The sequence below is a fragment of the Tursiops truncatus genome, chromosome 1, assembly GCF_011762595.2.
Source record: "Tursiops truncatus isolate mTurTru1 chromosome 1, mTurTru1.mat.Y, whole genome shotgun sequence".
In the NCBI taxonomy this organism is placed as follows: Eukaryota; Metazoa; Chordata; class Mammalia; order Artiodactyla; family Delphinidae; genus Tursiops; species Tursiops truncatus.
The window spans coordinates 3,060,817-3,076,886 of NC_047034.1; the positions used below are offsets into that span (position 1 = coordinate 3,060,817).

The 16,070-nt window shown below is 39.5% G+C and overlaps 1 long non-coding RNA gene across 1 annotated transcript in view; it reads right to left on the reverse strand.

Annotated features, from left to right (window-relative positions):
* Positions 1 to 15,521, reverse strand: part of LOC117309746 (uncharacterized) — a 181,405-nt gene extending 165,884 nt beyond the window's left edge. The window contains exon 1 of the long non-coding RNA XR_004524059.2: positions 15,383 to 15,521. This is a non-coding gene — a long non-coding RNA (uncharacterized lncRNA). The remainder of the gene's footprint in view (positions 1 to 15,382) is intronic.
* Between the last annotated feature and the right edge of the window lie 549 nt (positions 15,522 to 16,070).

Here is a 16,070-nt window from a genome sequence, read left to right on the forward strand (position 1 = left end):
CAGGTCCACGTCTGGTGGTGTGTTTTGAGGTGTCTGTGGCCTTATTATGATTTTAGGCAGCCTCTCTGCTAACGTATGGGGTTGTGTTGATGCCTTGCTAGTTGTTTGGCATAGGGTGTCCCGCACTGTAGCTTGCTGGTCATTGAGTGGAGCTGGGTCTTGGCATTGAGATGGAGATCTCTGGGAGATTTTCGCCGTTTGATATTATGTGGAGTTGGGAGGCCTCTTTTGAACCAGTGTCCTGAACGTGGCTCTCCCACCTCAGTGGCACAGCCCTGACTCCTGGTTGGAGCACCAAGAGCCTGTCCTCCACGTGGCTCAGAATAAAAGGAGGAAAAAAAGAAAGAAAGAAGATAAAATAAAATAACATAAAATAATTAAAATAAAAAAATAATTATTAAGAAAAAATATTTTTTAAGTAATAAAAAAACAAAAATAAAAACAAAAATAAAAACAGACAGGACCCTAGGACAAACGGTAAAAGCAAAGCTATAGAGACAGAATTACACACAGAAGCATACACATACACTCACAAAAAGAGAAAGATGGAAAAATATATATATGCCGTTGCTCCCAAAGTCCACCTCCACAATTTGGGATGATTCGTTGTCTATTCAGGTATTCCACAGATGCAGGGTACATCAAGTTGATTGTGGGGATTTAATCCGCTGTTCCTGAGGCTGCTGGGAGAGATTTCCCTTTCTCTTCTGTTTTCTTTGTTTGCACAGCTCCCGGGGTTCACCTTTGGATTTGGCCCTGCCTCTGCTTGTAGGTCGCCTGAGGCCATCTGTTCTTCGCTCAGACAGGACGGGGTTAAAGGAGCTGCTGATTCGGGGGCTCTGGCTCACTCAAGCTGAGGGAAGGGAGGGGTACAGAGTGTGGGGTGAGCCTGCGGTGGCAGAGGCCAGCATGACGTTCCACCAGCCTGAGGCGCACCCTGCGTTCTCCCGGGGAAGTTGTCCCTGGATCACGGGACCCTGGCAGTGGCAGGTGGCACAGGCTCCTGGGAGGGGAGGTCCCTTAAGTAGAGCTCTGAATCCCCTCTCCTCGTGCACCAGGAAACAAAGAGGCAAGACAAAGTCTCTTGCCTCTTCGGCAGGTCCACACTTTTCCCCGGACTCCCTCCCAGCTAGCCGTGGTGCACTAACCCCCTGCAGGCTGTGTTCATGCCGCCAACCCCAGTCCTCTCCCTACGCTCAGACCGAAGCCCGAGCCTCAGCTCCCAGCCCCGCCCGCCCCGGTGGGTGAGCAAACAAGTATCTCGGGCTGGTGAGTGCCAGTCGGCCCTGATCCTCTGTGCGGGCATCTCCCTGCTTTGCCCTCTGCACCCCTGTTGCTGTGCTCTCCTCTGCAGCTCCGAAGCTTCCTCCTCCACCACCCGCAGTCTCCACCCGCGAAGGGGCTCCTAGTGTGTGGAAACCTTTCTTCCTTCACGGCTCCCTCCCACTGGTGCCTGTCTCATCCCTATCCTTTTGTCTCTGTTTATTCTTTTCTCTTTTGCTCTCCCCAGGTACATGGCAGGGTTTCTTGCCTTTTGGGAGGACTGGGGTCCTCTGCCAGCATTCAGTAGGTGTTCTGTAGGAGTTGTTCCACATGTAGATGTATTTCTGGTATATCTGTGGGGAGGAAGGTGATCTCCACGTCTTACTCTTCCACCATCTTGAAGCTCCTCCCCAGCTATAATGTTTTATTTTGTTGTTATCTTAGGATTTGAGGTGCACATATTTAATTCATCACAGTCTATTTGCATGCAATATTATATCACATTATGTACAGGATAAAAACCTTACAACAGTATACATTTCTTTTCCCACTGCAGTTCTTTGTGCTCTTGTCATACATTTTACTTCCACATCTGTTTTAAATCCTACAATAAAAATGTTGTATTTTTAGTTTTTAATAGCAAATGAACATTTCTTAACAAATTTGTTAATACATATTTTATATATCACAAAATCTATCCGTCTCAAGTGTTCAATTTAAGGATTTTTAGTAACTTTACCAAGTGATACAACCATTATAACACATAAATTTTAGAATATTTCCACATCCCAGTAATACCATTTATGCCAATTCACAGTTAATTGCTCTTCCACTCATAGCTCCAGGCAACCACAAATCAGCTTTCTTTCTGTATAAATTGTCTTTGCTGGATATTTTGTCTAAATGAAGTCATAGAATATTTGATCTCTTTTGTTTTTCTTATTACCAATTTCAATTTTATTACTGGTAATTGGTCTCTTCATATTTTCTATTTCTTCCTGATTCAGTCGTGGGAGATTGTACACTTCCAGGAATTTGTCCATTTCTTCTAGGTTGTCCATTCTATTGGTGTATAATTGTTTATAGTAATCTCTTATGATTCTTTGTACTTCTGTGGTATCATTTGTAATTTCTTTTTCATATATGATTTTATTTATTTGGGCCCTCTCTCTTTTTTTCTTGATAAGTTTGGCTAAAGGTTTATCAATTCTGTTTATCTTTCAAAGAACCAGCTCTTAGTTTCATTAATTTTTTCTATTGATTTTAGTCTCTAATTTATTTATTTCTGCTCTGATCTTTATGGTTTCTTTCCTTCCACTAACTTTGGATTTTGGTGTTTCTTCTGTATTTCTTTTAGGTTAAGGTTAGCTTGTTTACTTGAGATTTTTCTTGTTTCCTGAGGTAGTCTTGTATTGCTAAAAAATTATCTCTTTAAACTGTTTGGGCTTCATCCCATAGATTTTGGATTGTTGCGTTTCTTTTTTCATTTGTCTCTAGGTATTTTTGATTTCCTCTTTGACTTCTTCTGTGTTGCACTTGTTGTTTAGTAGTATATTATTTAGCATCCACATTTGTGTTCTCTGCAGTTTTTTTTTTCTTGTAGTTGATTTCTAATATTATAATGTTGTGGCCAGAAAAGATGCTTAATATGCTTTCAATCTTCTTAAATTTACTTTTACTCGAGCTTCATTGAGCTTCTTTGATTTGTGGGTTTAGAATTTTCATCAAATTTGGAGGAAAAAATTAACCATTATTTCTTCAAATATTTTTTTTTATGTACCCATCTCTATCTCTTCTTCAAGCCTCCCAATTACATGCATATGAGGCTGCTTGAAGTTGCCCCACATTTTACTCTTGCTCTATTTATTATTTTGTTTTTATTTTTCCAGGGCATGGTTAAGTTACTTAGACAGAGTTTGATTTATTTTAGACTTGCTTTTAAGTGTTTTTTTCTTTTTTTTCGGTGGGGGAGGGGCAAGACAACAGCAGCCTGTAGTCTTGGGATGATTTTTGTTTCATAACTGAGGTAATACCCTCTTAGTACTCTACCTGATACCCTATGCATTCCAAAGTTTATCCCACTCTGGCTGGTGGGAATACCAACTATTATAGGTCCTGTGTGAGCCCTGAGGACGACTTTCAGCTGATTCTTTACCTGGCTTCAGGTTGTTTCCTCATATGCATGTGATCATATCAGTGATCAGCTGAAAAGTAAAAGTGGAAAGTGCTCTGCAAATATCCAGAATTCTATTTCTGTGTGACTCTTTTCCCTCCATTCTGCTCTGCAAACACAGTTTCCTTTGTCTCTTTTACTTTCAACTCTGTCTCCTCAACTCAGGGATGGACCCATCTGGGTTCCCTCTCCCTGTACCGCAGCTTAGAATCTCTCAACACAGTAAGCTGGAGGAAGTTTAGGGCTCAATCTGCTTGTTCCTGTTTCTTAGAGACATTAAAAAATATTTATAAAATTTATTTGCAGATTGATTATAATCATCGTGATCAAGTATGACTTGATATACAAAATAAGTTATAAATACATTTTTAGGACTACATCTACCTCAATCATTAAGGTGAAAACCATTCCTGAAAAGAATCTGTAAAAGGATTAATTCTTGATATTAATCAAGAATACTATTACATACTAGGTAAAGCATATTTAAAAAGCCAAGAAAAGGCAGTTCATCTGTGGAGAGGAATCTGCTCTTCATATATATGCATATGTCCCATCTAGTTGCCATTAAACACAATTTGTGTCTGCTGTGATTGTTCCATCTGTTGGAATTCAACAAAAATGTTATTAGTGACTGTTGATAGTTTATATTGTCAATGCTTCTACAACGAATGTCATCAAAGAATGTTTAAACTTGAAAGACACCTTAGAGATCCTCTGGCAGTTCAACTTCCTTACTTTACACATGAGAAAGTCAAGACCTAATATGTTAGTCAATTTGTTTCACACCACAAAACAAAACAAACAAAACACCTTTTAGAGTTTATGTTTAGAGGACATAACCCAGAGAATCTATCTTAGAGCTCCGAAATGATCAAATTGACTCAGAACTGGAGATGATCCAAAATGATCAAATTGACTCAGAACTGGAGAACATTACTTACATGTGCTTCACTGGTGGAAAATCGTTTCAGTAGACATAGGCTTAGATCAGCCTAGATGGTAACTTGTCGTTTATACCTTAGTGGATCTTTTATGACTGAGAGCAGTAGCCACACATAAGCCACAGTCCTGGCATTTAAAAATTCATCTCACGTGGCTCAGCAAAGGCAATTTTAATAGTTGGATTTACAGAAGTATGAGGAGAAGTAAGAGAGAAAATAATGAATATTGAGACACTTGTAGACCAGCAACAATGGGAAGTTATTGCTCTACTTTTGAGTAATGATAATGTAGGGCTAAAATAGCAAGAAGAGAAATTATCTTCACAGGGACTCAGTGAGAGTGAAGTATTTAGGAGGCGTCTCTATAGGAGCTGAAGTTATGGAGGAAAGCACCTGCTCTCTGAGCCACTGAGGCAAACAGAGTGGGATCAAAGAAGAGATATCCTGGCTTCTTCTTCCTGCCCTTCAGGTCCCTGCCAGTACCCCTCAGTGTCTGAACCCAGCTGGAAACCAGTTTGTAAGGAGACCAGCTGACAGAGCCCAGAGTGGTGAGCTTCCTGTGCCACAGAGAAGAGCAGAAATAGGGAAAAACTGATCATGGAGACAGAGAATAACCAACACAGCTACATAGACTCAATTCCAAAGACAGTTCCTGGATGGACTTTGTTAAGATCAGTTTACTCTGCTGTTTTTGAGGAAGTAGTAATATCTTAGTTAACTAGAACTATTATTCACAGATAAGCATAAATAATTTTGAGCATCAGGGGTCATATCAGATAAAATAAGCCATCTTTTAAAAGAAGTTGGAATTTTAAACATATCCTATATCAACCTACTACATTCTTTCATTTCAGAGCCACTGAGAAGTATGGAGAAGTATGTGTGTTTGTCAGATGCTTCTATTAGGTTAATTAAGATGAGGATTAAAGTCTGATCATCGGATCTAGTTTGGAGATTGGTCACCTTGAAAAGAGAAATTTTGGTATATTGGTGATGGTGAAAATCTGTTATAATGTGTTTAAGAGAGAACTGTAAGAAAGTGTAGCAAATCTTCTGTGCATTTTTTTGTAAAAGGAAAAAGAAACGGCTCAGTAGCTGGCAAAGCAAGTTGTGTCAAAGGTTTCATTGTAATCAAGATAAGGGCATGTATCTATGTTATACTGATATATGTTAATGGCAATAATAATAAAGAGGAAAAGAGAAAAATTGCTGAAATTATCCTTGAAGAGAACATGGGAGATCTTGTGGAACAAGAAAATGATTACCAAAGATTGTCATTATTTATGCTCACGGGCATCGCTTTCCTGACCATTATCAAAGATCACCATTATTAAAGATTCTGGTAAGTGGGTCAAGAAGTTGGTAGGAGTCTGCTGTGCCACCTGGGGCTTGCGATTCCAGGACATTTTTAGGGCTTCAGTGGTTGGTGTGTGCTGGGACATCCCTCCAAAGTAAAAGGTAAATTGTTAAAACTTGTATTCCATAACACAAGAAAGGAAGCACAAAAGGGTGCTTTTGGTACAGGAGACAACACATTCTATATGTAGTAACGTCGATCTTGTCCTAGTGACATGAGCAATGGGGATTTGGGTCACTCCACCAGCTAAACCACTGAGACCAATGGAGGGGACAGCTGAGGAGAAAGGGAAATTAGAATGCGTGATGGAGGAGAAAGATAAAAGGTACCCCAACTGCACCAGCTACACTTCAGGGGTTCTACCTTGAAATGGAAACTCTCCTATCTTTTTTATGAACATTCTTGAAAAACCCATAAAGTGCTGCACAAATGTAAGATCAGCCATTGGGTTTGTGCAAACATTTCTATTAGCAAATCATTCCCAGATCAAAACACTTTCCTATTAGGTAAGATTACCCTGGATGTGTCTGAGAGCCAAAAGTAACTGACAAAATTCCTTAGATGAAAATTATAAAAAGTAGACTACAGAAATCCTCCCACGGGAAGCAGCAGTTGACGGAAATGTACAACTAAGTACTTGGTTAATTCCTCTGAGAGCAAATAAGAACTCCCCAATCAACTGTGCAAGTTTGAAAATGAATATGCTTCCCCTGCAAGCGTATTCCTCTTGCTATCTGTAGGACTGTCCTTGGGGAAGTTACCTCGACATTCACGTTGCAAATCAGAACAGCCTCATCATGTCACTTAACTGGGACCCTGGAGTATTATTGTAAAGGAGCTGCCCCCCTTGCAGACATCCATGTCCTGTTTGGTGGGAAGGTTGAGTCAGACAGTAATTGTGGGCCACAAGGAGACCCACCTGATTGGTCCCGGTGTCTGAAATTCAACTACTGTTCATTCATTTTATTTCACAACCATTTATTGTTTGCCTCTTACATGCCAACAACTCTGCTTGGCATTTTAGGGTTTAAAAATGAACAAGACACAGACCCTGCTGTCCTGAGACTTCAAGTTTTTAAGATTTTTTTTTTTTTAAAGCTGGTAGCTCTCAAATTGTAGAGGTGACTGAACTGGGCCAGGGCCCAGGAATCTGCATGTTTAGCCAGTTACCATGGTGACTCCGATGTTACTGATCCCACTTTGAGAAATACTTCTCTACCACTTATGGAAGGTTATTTGTAGCTGGAAACAAGACCTCTTGGGAGGAAAGAAATTACAAAGGGAAAAATAGAAGAATGCTATGAGAGCTATGGTTACCATTCCAAATTAGGTAGGGTTGGTTTGTTTGTTTGTTTTTAGCCCATTTAATGAAATGTGAGTAAAGCCTCAGGTCTAGATTCAAAGATAAGAGCTTGGACACACTCATGGGCAATACCAGGAACTGTCAGCTTCGCACCCTGGGAGGGTGGGTGGTGTGTGGTGAGGTCCTCTCCAAATGCTGCTTCCTCTCAGTCTTGGTTGAGGCTCAGTCCACACTCCCCACACCTGGGAGGACAGCACAGCAGTCTCAACGCCCTCTCCCTCCTTGCTTTTAAGAGCCTCCAGGGAATATATTCAATCAGTATATACTTTTTCTTTCTTTATTTTTTTGTTTTGAAAATGTTGGGGTCAAATCCCTGAGAGAAACCCTGGTAGTGCTGCAAGTGGTCAATGCTCAAAAGAAGCCATCAACAAAGTGGGTATTTTTAATTTTGTTTTTTTGTTATAATTTCGTTTAAATTTTTTTTTAATTTTTATTGGAATATAGTTGATTTACAATGTTGTGTTAGCTTCAGGTGTACAGCAAAGTGAATCAGATATATATATATATATCTCCACTCTTTTTTTTTAGATGCTTTTCCCACATAGGTCATTATAGAGTACTGAGTGGAGTTCCCTGTGCTATACAGTAGGTCCTAATTAGTTATCTATTTATATATAATAGTGTGTATATGTCAATTCCATTCTCCCAATTTACCCCTCCCTCCGCCCTTTTTGCTATGGTAACCATAAGTTTGTTTTCTACACCTGTGATTCTATTTCTGTTTTGTAAATAAGTTCATTTGTACCATTTTTTTAGATTCCACATATAAGCGGTATCATATGATATTTGTCTTTCTCTGACTGACTTCACTCAGTATGAGAATCTCTAGGTCCATCCATGTTGCTGCAAATGGCATGATTTCATTCTTTTTTATGGCTGAGGAATCTTCCATTGTCTATATGTGCCACACCTTCTTTATCCATCCATCCATCGATGGACATTTAGGTTTTGAGTGCTAACACCTTCTTGCTGGCTCTTGGTGAATCCCGCCCACAATTTCCTGCACTGGATCTACCACATCCTGGAGGCCTCTCATCGTTCTCTCAGGGTTGCTGGAAGCCTATAAGCTCATAGATTATCTCAGCCTCTGAGCAGTTTTCTCATTATGAAAAAAAAAAAATATTTTTATCTTTCTAAGCCTTTTTATCCTGTTATACCTTTTAAATAAAAATGATTGTCTATCTATGTATTTCTTGGAACTTTTAAAACATGATCCTGCTATTACAAGAGCTGCACGTTTTGTTCAGAACACAGCTCACATACTTTAAAACATTTATGGCCAGTTAATAAAGCCTCTGCTTGTTTCTAATATCAATCCTGTGGTTAAAACACTTGTCAGAGTAATAAACAACAGCATAATTAGAACGACTTCAATGAATTTAGGTCAATGTATCACTCTCTTAGAACACATTTTAAATTTATCACAATTACAGCCTGGGGAAAATTTGGCTTTTTGGCATTCACTAGTTTGTCATTATTTTGAGAGCAAATTGTTCTCAACCCAGAGTTCAAGTGCAGAGACAATAAAGCACAATGGCTGAATAAATGGGTTTTGACTGCCCTGAAAGGGTTTAGTTTGTATTCCTCCCATATCAAATAATAATTATTTCAGGATTTCTTGAGATTATACACAATGGTACTGTTTTTCCCCTAAAGTTGCCTATTGAAGCATATAAAAATTACAGTTTATATTGATTTATGCTCACTCTGTACCAGGAACTGTGCTGAACACCTTATGTGTGTTACACCACCAAGTAGTTGTTTCATTTTATATAAGTGAGAATGTTGAGTCAGAGTGTTTAAGTACCTTTCTCAAGGTCATACATTTAATAAGTGATAGAACTAGACATAAAACCCAGCAGCTCTGGCAGAAAAATTCTCAACATGGTAAGTTTCCTCTGATATTCAAAGCCATCAAGTTCCCCCTAACCTCATAAAAGGAGTTTCTGAAGGACAGAGGTATACAAGAACATCCATTGCTTCAGTAAGGCCTAAGAAGGATGCAAATTGAAAGAAATGGACATTAAATATGATGATGATGTGAGCAAAAGTGACACTGGAGAGAGAAATGCTCGAGAACTGTGTGCTCAGAGTTGGACAGAAAAAGACAAAAGTGTGATGGCTGTACAGAGTTTGTTTCGTCTCGAGTTCTGATTGGTTTCAATTCCTGGAAATGCTTAGGATCTAAGGAAGCAAAACGTCAGAATGGAAAGACAAGGGGGCTCTAACAAATGAATGAGAGGGAGAATAGAACAGAAGGAAGCTGAAGAGCTGAGTTAGTTTCATGGAGGGCATTGTAGGCTGTGCTCAGGGGGCTGGATTTATTCTGAGTAGAGGAAAGACATCACCCCGAATGCTGCCTGATGAATGTGTTGTAGAGCAGCAGTGCTCAACCTTTTTGGCACCAGGGACTGGTTTTGTGGAAGACAATTTTTCCACAGACCAGGGGGCGGGGGATGGTTTTGGAATGATTCAAGTGCATTACATTTATTGTGCACTTTATTTCTATTATTATTACATTGTAATATATAATGAAATAATTATACAACTCACCATAATGCTGACAGGAGGCGGAGCTCAGGCAGAAATTCGAGCAATGGGGAGCGGCTGTAAATACAGATGAAGCTTCGCACTCTAGCCCGCCACTCACCTCCTGCTGTGCGGCTCAGTTCCTAACAGGCTGTGGACTGGTACTGGTCCATGGCCTGGAGGTTGGGGACCCCTGTTGTAGAGGTACAAGGCAGGGAGCAGAGAGCCCAGTGGGGAGGCTATTGCATGCATCTAAGACGATGGGTTTCACTAAAGAGGAGATGGTGAACTCAAGATACATTCTGGGAGTCAAGCCAATAGGAATTGGCAATGGATTGGATGTAAGGCATCAGAGGAAGATAAAAGTCAAGGATGAGTCGTTGAGATGACAGTAAAGGGCTGCTGGTGCCTTCTATTGAGATGGGAAAGATTAGGATCAGGAGAAGCTCAGGGAAAATCAAAAGCTCTGATTTTGGACATTTTGGGGGTGTTTTTTAAAACATCCAAGAGAAGATTTTTAAGTAGTACATGGCTGAAACACAGAAGCTAGGATTCTGTATCTCCCTGAAAGAAGTCACAGAAATGGTGGTTGGGGTATGAGTCTTGGTTAGCAGGAGTGAAGGGCCCTGCAGGGTAGGCTGTCCGTCAAGATCAGGTCCTGGAATTCAAAGTGGAGGTGAGAGCTCCTTCACAGCCGTTTTTATGGAGGAAGAAAAAGAATGCCCAGGACCAAGTTCAATACAAGTGAAGCAAGAAAATTTTCAGCTGTAGCATCAGCTATTTCTGTTTGGGTATAGCTTTTGCTCAGGTTGGAAACTGCCGCAAGGGCTGGTGACACAGTTGAATCTGGTACCAGACACCTCATAGACTCAGACAGGCCATCCCTTTAAACTCACTGGTAACCCCCAGATACTCAGGTGGTGTTTCTTTTCCTGGCAGAGCTTCTAGTCCAGTGTTTACCCCCTTCAATGGTCACCAGTGGCCTTTCCTCCCAGAAAAAGCTTCCCTAGGTGATTCCAAGGTGAAGTTCTTTCTTTTTATTCTGTCATGTTGCCATGGCATCTCTGGACAATGAGCATTTATTTCTGTCAGGATGCCCTATCCCTCTGGTAGGGCATCCACCACAACAGGAACTGAGTAAATGATTCTAACAACATTGCCTTTAAAATAAGCCTATCATTTTTAGTTGTACAAATTATTCTAGGAGCAATAGAACCATTCTGTTACTGTGAAGACTTTATTCTTTTTTTTTTTTTTCCATTTTAGACATAAGGGGTGGCATCAGCTGTTTGTGAATCCAGAACATTCTCTTTGGACTGTTCTCAAAGGAACACGTCACTCAAAGCTGTATCAGTAGAGAATTAAAGCTTCCACATGACTAGGTATTCAAAATGTAAATACAGCCAGCTATGGCATTTTAGAAACCTCAAAGTAAAAACTTTACCACTGAAGGAAAAAAATAACTTGAAAAGAGGACAGCAGGACAAATGAGGACAGCTAGTCTTTTTTCAGCTTATTTTTGTTGGATTCATTTTGAGTTTTGTAAACCGAGCTCCAGTTAGATCTTGAAGAGAAAAATCTAACTGACATAATTCACTAAGTCAACCCTCACACAAAAAGGTTTTGAACGTCAAGGCACCATCAGCAGCTTTCTAGCCTCATGTCTTGATTGATCGGTTTAAACAGGGCTAAATATATAACTTTGTAAAGACATCAAATAAGAGCAGGGAAAATAAAAGTTCATGTGTTCTTTAGTGCTAAAACCAAAACAACAACAACAACAAAATCTATTCTTCTCTTTTAAGTAATGTCTTAAAAAAATCAAACCTAAAATTGTATTTGCTTGATTTCTTTCTACCAAATATATACTGTCTTTCTACAAAACTTATACTATTTTAAATTCTAAATTACACAACAAACGTGCTATAAAATTACATAAAGCAGAAGATGCCACAAGGAAACTTTTTCCTGAGTAAAAATGTATAAAAACCATCTTTTTCCCTGAATGTCACAATCCTTTCTCATCTTCAATACTACTGCTCTAATCTCAACCATATATTATGTGCTCAACCAAAAGACAGATGGAATTCTTTTGGGAACTAAAATTACTCCTTTTGGGTGAGAATGCCTAAGTTCTTCGCTAATTTTATACAACATTTGCCAGCTGGGCTTTGCATGTTTGACTATTTGTGGGCATCTACCATGCCACAATACAGCATACTGTTTTTCACCCATTGGTTCATAGATGCTGCTTTATGGCCAACGATTTTGAGTCAATATGTAACTCATGAGAAGTTGAAGGATTAACTTTGAGTATTCGTATGTATCCTTATAGTATTTAAATAATCTTCACCACATCATTTGGTTCTCAATGTCAAACTCACAATAAAAATTGTGTTGTAAAATCTAATAAGAAAGCAACTCAATTCCTAATAAGAGGCCACAAAAGCTTCTCTGTGATTTCATTATAAAGTATTATTTTGTGTGACTTTCATAGAGGAACAAATCACTTCTCTGTAAGAAGAAATGAAAATAGCCAATTGAAATCAGTGTCTTCAAACGGATTGTTTTAACTGCACATATTTCTTTTTTTAAAATTAATTAATTAATTAGCTACATTGGGTCTTTGTTGCTGCGTGCGGGCTTTCTCTAGTTGCGGTGAGTGGGGGCTCATCTTCATTGCGGTGCGTGGGCTTCTCATTGCAGTGGCTTCTCTTGTTGGGGAGCACGGGCTCTAGGTGTGCAGGTTTCAGTAGTTGCGGTGTGTGGGCTCAGCAGTTGTGGCTCGTGGGCTATAGAGAGCAGGCTCAGTAGTTGTGGTGCACGAGTTGCTCCGCAGCATGTGGGATCTTCCCGGGCCAGGGATCCAACCTGTGTCCCCTGCGTTGGCAGGTGGATTCTTAACCACTGTGTCACCAGGGAAGTCCCAACTGCACATATTTCTATATACTCCTCAAAGTGTAATAAAAATGCCAAAGATGGTAGATAAATTTCAAGTAGTAGAGTCCTGCTCCATGCATTAAGTGAATAATTACAATTGCTTGGTTACTTTGAAGTTTCACATAGAATGACCTTGATGAGTGAGATAAAGACAACTTTTGAGACAAAAAATGTGAAGCCATCAGTAGATTTTATACTCCAAAGAAATTTGGGAGTTGGTTCTTTCTCCCCCCCCACCTTTTTTTTCCTTGAAAATATTTCCTTCAGTGTCTTTTATTTCTAAATAAATATTAGGGCTGGATTTTTAAGTAAAGAGGCAATTATAAGCATATTAACATTTCTACCAGACAGCAAAGATAGGGCTGGTCAGTCAACCCCAAACAGAATGCAGCTTGGCACTGGGCTGGGTCCACTGCAGTGACTCACTCTCCTGTCCGTCACCCAGTGAGGGCAAGAAGCTCCCCATCCTGCTGTGAACTTTCATTTAGGACAACGTCGTGGTGCTGCAAACCCAGAGGTGTGCTTTTATTTCAGTCCCACATTTCAAAGCCGAAGCCAAAGCCGAGGCGTGGTCTACATTAGGACTTTAAATAAAGTCAAACAGAATAAAATTCCCTTACTAGCATTTATTCTAAACTGCCTTGGCCAGATGGCTTCTTACAGGGAAAGGGAAAAAGAAGGGATACACTCGGCTTCCTTTCCTGCTGGCGGGCTGTGATTATTGCTAATGACCCACAGCTGTACACCCTCCCCCTCCCCACCTCTACCCTCTGCCACCCCCATCTTCCAGTTGCCTTCTTATTTAAGCTTTTCTCCAGTCAGCCTTGCAAGAGGGAGATGGGAGGAAGCTTTATGATGGATCAACCTTCAAGACACCCTGAGTCGCGCTTCTCATGAAACCTGAACACGGCATCAGGCTCTGTTCCCAAGCTCAGAGCCCTGCAAAACCGAGCAAACCTACAGGTTCCAATTTTTCTAAATGTCCCAACAAACATTTGTGAATTGATTAAAGAAAAGCAATTTAGACATTGCCCTTAATCTTTTGAATATATCAGCCACTCCATATATGGCTAAAAAATTAGATGAGCTCTGAATTCAGTACTGTAAAGAGCACTAGTCCTTTCTATAATTCTGCACACATAGAATTTCATATAATTCTGCATACATGGCTAAAAAAATTAGATGAGTTCTGAATTCAGTATTGTAAGGAGCACTACTCCTTTCTATAATTCTACACACATAGAAAGAGGGACGGGCAGACAGAGAGAGAATTTTTACTATAAATATTCTTATGAATAAATCCCTTGTGCTTGCTGCCCCTGTTACCTTCATCACCTAAATTGGTTTATACAGCCTGGGTTGGGAACGGCTTCCAATGAGAGCCTTTACGTAAAGGTCTTGAAATGTCTTTAAGATGCTTACTGGTCTACACTTGTGCCTATATTGTAAAACATATCAGTCTAGCCAGCTGCCCTCACCTCTGACATTATGTGCCCCCTGCACACGCTCTAGTGGTCCATCCTCAGAAGACAGGCTATGGCTGTTGCCAGGCAATGCTTTGGTTTGTTAACCATCATTAATATTAATGTTATGATGCTTACTGCTGTCATTAATAGTATTAAACTAATGCTATCAACTCTAATATTAAAATTAATATTATTGATAGTAATATTTATTATTACTATCAATAATAATGAGTTTCTATTGCCATGATTTTTGAAGTCTCTGATGGAACTTTTCTCAATTTTAAGGGCCCATGGTCCTATGGTGTTGTTGCTCCTGGTGTCTACTGCTCTCCAAGCTGTGGGAGAGGACAGTTCAAAAAGTGTGACAGTAATTTGCACTGTCCACATGTTGGCCATCATCTTGCTTGTTGTTATTTCATTCTTTCTTTTTAATGTTCAATTGACTCCCACTCAAAATACCCTTTTGTGGAAATAATGTAAAATATGAAAATATATGTTCTTGGAATTCTTCAATGTCCTCTTTTTATAGCTTTTTCATCTCTTGTGTTCTATGAAACGTTTCTCCTTTACCTGGAATAAAATAAGTCCACGACCTGTACTTCCAAATCCTAGTTTTCATCCAGTCCAAAGGCAAAGGTCACTTCTCCCAGGAAAGTTTCTCTGACCACCCCAGCTCTCCCTCTCTAAACTCAATAGCATTTACTATGCACTTCTTACTCATTACCTTGTATTAAACTTATTAATGTATATTCCCTATGTCCCTGCATTTCCTATATTCTTCTTCTAGATTAGAAACCCCATGATACAGAAGATACACTACTGAAGTCCCTATTGATTTCTTGTAACACAGTGCTTTACTAGGCATTTGTCTTCAGTCTTTTTTGAATGACATGTCCTGATTGATCCTGATATATATATATATATATATATATATATATATATATATATATATATATATATATATATCTATCTCATATATCTCACCTATTTCAAATCAGGACATGTATATTTATATATACATTTATAAAAGAGAGAGACAAATGTTTTCTTATACCTTACAAGGCAGTTATGTTAACCATTTATTTCACAGAAATACTCCACCTGTATTTTCCTGAACCTGCAAGTTTGTATTGGGTTATTTTTACCACAATCTACCTAAAATATGTGCAAATAAAATGAGTTGTTATTTGTAAAACACCTAAGAAAAGATACTCAATCTATCAATAGTCTCTCCCGTTTACAAAACAAAACACAAAGTACAACCCTCAGTCTGCCCACCATTCTCCTTCAGCTATCATACTCTCTTCTTTCAGAGTCAAACTTTTTGAGTGAATTATCTATTATACCTACCTCTACTTCTTCCATTTCTTTTGTTCACTTCTCAGTCTGCTGAATTGGTGTTATAACTACTGCTTCCCAGACCACAAAACCCCCTTTTCCCTAAATTCAGGGAGTAATTTCCATTGCTCATCTTTCTTGATGTTGCGGGTACATTCAGTACTATTGACTCACTTCCTTCTGGAAACACCCTTCCCTTGGGTCCCATAACTATCTACTCCTGTGTGTGTGTGTGTGCACATTTTCCTACCTCTCCGGCAGCTTTTCTTTTTTTTTTTTTTAACATCTTTATTGGAGTATAATTGCTTTAAATGGTGTGTTAGTTTCTGCTTTATAACAAAGTGAATAAGTTATACATATACATATATCCCCGTATCTCCTCCTTCTTGCGTCTCCCTCCCTCCCACCCTCCCTATCCCACCCCTCTAGGTGGTCACAAACCATTGAGCTGATCTCCTTGTGCTATGCAGCTGCTTCCCACTAGCTATCTATTTTACGTTTGGTAGTGTATATATGTCCACGCCATTTTCTCACTTTGTCACAGCTTACCCTTCCCTCTCCCCATATCCTCAAGACCATTCTCTAGTAGGTCTGCATCTTTATTCCCGTCCTGCCCCTCGGTTCTTCATGACCATTTTTTTTTTTAAGATTCCATATATATGTGTTAGCATACGGTATTTTCTCTTTCTGACTTACTTCA